Below are 6,315 nucleotides of genomic sequence, written 5' to 3' on the forward strand. Positions count from 1 at the left end.
GTATTGATTATAAACCAATTGAACTATAAAGTTAATAATGAATTTTAATAAATATAATAGTAAATTAAATAATAAAATTTTATTCTAGCTGAAGCTATAAGATGAACTTCTTTTATAAAATTTATTTATAATGCATACTTGTCATTAAATCTTACAAGATTAATGATAATAAATAATCATATTTTATAAAATTTATATTTGGATATTAGTTGAAGATGAAAATAAGAATTCTAATATAAAAATGTGTTTTAATAGTAGTGATTTAGAATTGATCTAAAGATAATTTTATGAATAGAATAACAAACAATTGTTATTTTTTATATTTTAATAGAAGTTATTAATTATTACTATATTAATAATTCAGAAAAATTCATATATAAAATATATGTATTAATCTGCATTATTAAAGAAAAAAAAAATTCAAAACATCTATTGCATTTGAATGCAACTTACTTATTTATGGAACTTGCGTAATTTTAAGATATTATTAAAGATTTGTGAATAAAAAAAACACTAATAAAAACAATATATTGTGTTTTGAAATAAACATTTAACTATAATAATATATTTTTAATTTTATAAAATTATTTCTAATTATTAATATTAATATTATTCTGTTATGCTTTCGATATGCAATGGTTCAACTCTTTTTGCTACCTGAGAATAGATAGTAGATACTCTTTTGTTTGGCTAATGATGATTTCAATTCTAATTGGCTTTTTGCGGAATAACACTACTGCTAACAATTGTTATATCCTCGAAACAATTTGTAGAATTCAAAGAGAAGATCAAGATTCAGAAATGTCGATTCAACTCAAATAATCTTTACAAGGAAGTGTTTTATTCTAGACTTTCTTTATAAAAGTGAATATAATTGTCTTAACGTTCTAAAACTGTTCTTCGAAAAACTGTTTGTCTCGAATTGTCAATCAATCTTTTTTAATCTTTCATCTTAGACGGGAATTTTGAAAATAAACAATCTTCGAGAAGAAATTTTGCACACTTCTCGTGTTTTTGAATTCTTTACTCGAGATTTTCACAATCTCTCTTATGATTTACAATATCCCAAATATAATTGCACTGTTACAAAATATTATCTTCACGCATTGATTTTTGGAACACTATAATACACTTTTAATACACTTTTAATTTTGTAAAATATATAAAATATAAAATAGATATGTGACAAACGAGATTTTGTCGATATGATGGAAATAGAACTATTTTATCTAAGACAAAAAAAAAACTTATCAAACTTATCAGATATATTATCATAACAGGAAAGTCATAAGATATTATGTAAAAAAAATTATAAAGGGTATAGCTGTGAAAGTATAATATAAACTCAAGCGATTTAAACTAATAACAAAATTGAAAACGATAAAATAATATTCCATATGTAAATTATTAATTTAAGCCTTGAATCACTTGAATCAATACATACATCCCAGTAATGTATGTTTCAGTGGATATAAGCTGTTTATAAAATAATAAAATAGTAAAATATAAAATAAATATTTAACAATTTAGAAATACATGTGTTCCTTAAGTTTATTGAAATTTCTATCAAACTATTGATAATATAAAAAAATATTTCAAATAAAAATTCAATAATTTCAGAGAGCATACAATTTAATATAATTAATTTTTTTGTTAATACATATAGAGAATATGTGAAGAACAATTTTCTTTTAAATTGAATCATATATTTTTATTTATTATTGAATACAGGTAAAGATTTTCTATAAAAAAATATTAAGATTTATATATCTGTATAAAATTATTAATTCAGAAAATATAATTTTAAAAATATATTTGATTTGAATATTGTGTAGTCATATCATTTATTAAAAATTAATTATCAAATGTTCATTTTTTAGCGTGCATATAAAGATTCAATCTATTTCTATCAATAAAAATGATCTATCAATATTTTTAATATTTAATTAATAAACAACTCAATTTTACTTTCAACTTAAAAATATTTTTATATATAAAACATATACAATAAGTAACAAAAATATTTGGACAATGATATAATTTTGTCAAATAAAACTACGATAATTTTTATGAAATAAACTCAATTTTGGAATTAATAAAAAAACAATATTAAACATTAAGATAATATATTAAATTCTATTAAAAAGATGAAATATAAAATTATTTTATATTTATTACAATTATTAATAAAAAATAAATTTTAATATATTAAATTGCTTAATATAATATTATATATAAAGGGAATATAACAAAAATTGTTAATTTAATTCTTTTAACTTAAATTTGTTAAATATCCATGTTTAAATAATAGTTTATTGAAAGTTATTTTGCTTTTTATTCTAAATATATTAGTCTATATTTACATATATTTATCTATATATTTATCTATATATATATCTATATATATATTAGTTATCTATATCTATATATATTTATCTATATATATTAGTTTATTTTAGATATTTAGATATATACATATATGTATGTACAGAATATCTCAAAAATGTTGGAATATTCATAAACTGGACATTTTTGAAATAATTTTAAGCAATATTTTCTTTTCCAAAAATTTTCCTTATAGCTTTATTAACGAGTTATTAACAAAAACACTAGCCAATCATGAAGCGCTAATCGATCACATACAAATCCAAACAATATATGTTAAAGAAAGTATATTGAATATTATAATTTATTTATCATTCGTGACATAATTTGACATAATTTTTTTATTAATAAAAAAGTATTTGTTTTATTTATATTTCAATATATTTTCTTCTACATATGTTGCTTGAATTTGTTTGAAGATATATAATCAACGCTATCAATACAGCTCGACTAGATTATGCGTTTCGTGATTGGCTAATGTTTTTTGTTTATAATTCGTTAACAAAATCAAAAAAAAAATTTTTTTTTTTACAAAGGAAAAAGTTAAAATTACTTCAGAAATATCCAGTTAAAGGATATTCTTACATTTTTAAAACATCTTGTATATATAATTATATTGGATATAATTTTTATTATATTTATATTGAATATGGTTATGAAAGATTAATGTTATTAAAAAAAATGTTTTACATATTGTTTTTTTTAGAATTTTTTTTTGCAAGCCGAATAATGGGGAAGATTTCAAGATCAAATTAATTTTTGTAATGAAATTATATAATTTGAATTAATAGATTTATTTAAGCACTTCTTATTAAATATGATTAATCAAAATATATGATTATTTTTATATCAAAAAATCATTGGTTTATATATAGAAGATATTTTAATTTAAACATTGTGATAAAATTCGAAAATTGAAAAGATAATAATCTGTGATTGGTTCTGCTTTAGTAGAACAATTTTCACGGATAGATACATAAAAACAAAAGATACTATTTGTCCGCAAATTCTATTGAATTACATTCAATTACAGACAATTATCCTAAGCTTTGAATTTTAATAGAATTTTATTAGGGAATTACAATAAAAAATAATCCGTGCAAAATTTGATTGGATAATGGAAAAATGTATCCTTAAGTATTAAAATAATTAATTAAATGCTCATAAAATCGATTTTTCGAATTATCTTTTAAATTATTGATTATATCAAAAAACATATCAGACAATATTCAGATCATAAATTAAAAAGATTTTATTTATTTGAATCCAATAGATTGTAAATATGCTCATAATTATATATTCAAATTTACACAAAAATTTTCATATATAATTTTGCTGTAATGGAAGTTATATCTCGTAACACTATATCATAAGCTAATATAATTTATTTATAATTCTTTATAAGAATTACTTGTAAATAATTCAAATATAATAAAATAAATAAATAAATAAATAAAATTTATAAATTTAGAAAAAACACGTTTATTACTTTTTTTGTAGTTTTGTGCAATAAATGATTTTTGAAAAAAAGTAAAAACTTGAAAAAAATTAATTATTTTTTAATTTCGAAAATTGCAGTGTATTTTTTTTTTTTATGAATAAAAAGTACAACTTTTTTTTTATTTTTAACTTTAGAAATTTTTTTTTTAAATTTCATATGATATTTTTTAAAAAATTTCGTAAATTTCATTTATTAAAAGTTGAAAAATTCAATTTAAAGAAAAAAATAATACAATTATGATTAATTAAAAATTTTTTGAATCAAGAAACTTATATATCAATGATAAAAATTCATGTTTTTAGAATTTTTATTTTTTTTACGTTCAACAGTCGAAAAAGTGTTAAGCTGATTACGATTTTCAAAAATATGATTAAGAAAAGAGATATTTTTACAGATATAAAGATACAAGGATATAAATATTTATACCATTTCATCTTTTACTATTATCATCATAAACATATCGCAAATTTTTTCGTTTCTACTAAAGTATTTTTATAGTATCTCTATAAAATTTTATTTCTATAAAAATATAATAAGCTCATTTAAAGTTGAATATGAATTGACTTCATTATGACATGTTCATCATGATGACCGATGAATATGTTCGTATTAAAATATTTGAAATTAAATAACTTTTAATTTTGAAATAAGAATTAGGTTTTTATTTTTGCTAATAAAAAACAGCGAAGAGAAAATTATAAGTTTTTTACTTCTTTCATGTTTCAAAATATTAATAAATATCTAAGGATAATATTTAACTTTGAATGGTCTTTACAATATTATTATATTATTAAATTAATTAAATTAGTCTTCTGTGAAACATAGCATTATTAATAACATTGTTAAGTTAATTAATAAAAGTTATATGAATTTGTTTTAAAAATTTATTATTTTCTTTTTCAGAAAATATAACCGGAATGTGCAAATAATAATAAATATACATACATATAAAACACATAAAATTTTCAAAAACAGTACATAAGATTTTTATATTTGCACAATAATATTTCATAAATTAGGAACACGAACACCTCATCCTTATATTTAACTTACTAACTAATAAATGATTGAATCTTATATTCAATTCACAATTTCTTATTGTGTATTTTGAAAACAATTTAAAAAAATAGTCCATTTTTCTTTAACTATTTTAACGCCGTTAATGTTTCTATTAGAAAATCAACTATATATATATATTTTCCAAGTGACATTGTTTTCTTTATAATTGCTACATATTTTTGCTTACAATATTTTATTTTTATTAATATTTTTATTAAAAATTATCTTGAAATTTGATTTAAAATTAAAAAAATTCATTTACAAGGCAGTCAACATGACATATTTAATTATTTATTTGTTTAATATAAATTCTTTTTTGATACGTTAAATTTGTATATTATATTACGAACATTCTTTTTTTATTTTTATTTCTTGTTGCACAATATATGTTGTTTTATTATTATCAATTAACATATGCTCGTATTTTTCTTTAAAATTTGATTTTTAAATAAATTTTTGCTAATTTTTCATTTGTTTTTTGCTTGTCATGTCGTTAATAAAATATTTAGTTCGCGTCACAAAAGACATTGTACAAATATAGAATAGCTTATCTTGATGAAATGAAATGAATGAACAATAGATAGAAGCATTAATACTTAAAAGTAATGATAAATGAAATTATATTATCTAATGAAATTATACTATAATGTTTAATTGAGTATTGAGATTTGAAAGCGAAATTTCTTTTGTTACAAAAAAAGAAATAATAACGTAAAAATGATACACTATTATCTAATATATGCACTAATATATATACTATAATACTATATAATATATACTATAATACTGATTAAACCTGAGTAATGTAATGAATTTATTGGTTATTGCAAATGAAATGATCGAATTCTTAAAAATTTAAAAATTATTTTTTTATTAAAAATAATATTAAACAGAATTGATTAAATAAATTTACTATATTTTTATTGAAAAAAAATTAATTATAAATAATATAATTAAAATCTTTTAATTGATTGTTATCAATTAATTCTTTATATCTTCTTTTATATTTATATTTGTCAATTTAAATTTTTCACATTAAAGGCAAATTATTTATTCTTTCATTTTTAACATGATTTTTTCAAGGATTTATTAATGCAATTAAAAATTATTGAATTATTGATTATATTTTCAATATATATAAGAATTTTAAATATATATAAGAAAAGTATTTGAATTTAATATTAAACCATAATTCATTATAATATATAATTTCCTATTCATAATAGATCTTTTTCAATAGATAAAATATCCAATTATTTGTATTATTTAATTCGTTCATTAAAATTAAAAGCATGAAGTTGATGTGTAACAAATATTATTTAAGTACATTTAATCATTAAATTCTAGTGTTTAATCATAAATTTTAAATA

Source organism: Apis florea, unplaced genomic scaffold, assembly GCF_048593485.1.
Source record: "Apis florea isolate Af1SG1 unplaced genomic scaffold, ASM4859348v1 contig_3794_pilon, whole genome shotgun sequence".
Lineage (NCBI taxonomy): Eukaryota > Metazoa > Arthropoda > Insecta > Hymenoptera > Apidae > Apis > Apis florea.